This window comes from Penaeus monodon, chromosome 23, assembly GCF_015228065.2.
Source record: "Penaeus monodon isolate SGIC_2016 chromosome 23, NSTDA_Pmon_1, whole genome shotgun sequence".
Taxonomy (NCBI): domain Eukaryota; kingdom Metazoa; phylum Arthropoda; class Malacostraca; order Decapoda; family Penaeidae; genus Penaeus; species Penaeus monodon.
The window spans coordinates 16,167,836-16,168,035 of NC_051408.1; the positions used below are offsets into that span (position 1 = coordinate 16,167,836).

Sequence of the window (200 nt, forward strand, 5' to 3'; positions counted from 1 at the left end):
TTTTTTATATTGGGTGGGGGGGGGGTGGGTTTTTGGGGGGGGGTTAAACAAAAAAATTAAATATTTTTTATCGTAAAAAATAAAAGAAAATTTTTAGAAAAGGGAGGAGAAAGGGAAAAAGGCGAAAAAAAAAAAAAATAGGGGAAATTTTTTTAAAAAAAGCAAGCAACGAAAAGGGAAAAAAAAGGAGGGAAAAAAAG

General features: G+C 31.0%; 1 long non-coding RNA gene across 1 annotated transcript in view; it reads right to left on the reverse strand.

Moving 5' to 3' along the window:
• Positions 1 to 200, reverse strand: part of LOC119587825 — a 4,309-nt gene that overhangs the window by 2,158 nt on the left and 1,951 nt on the right. The gene's annotated exons all lie outside the window — the stretch shown is intronic.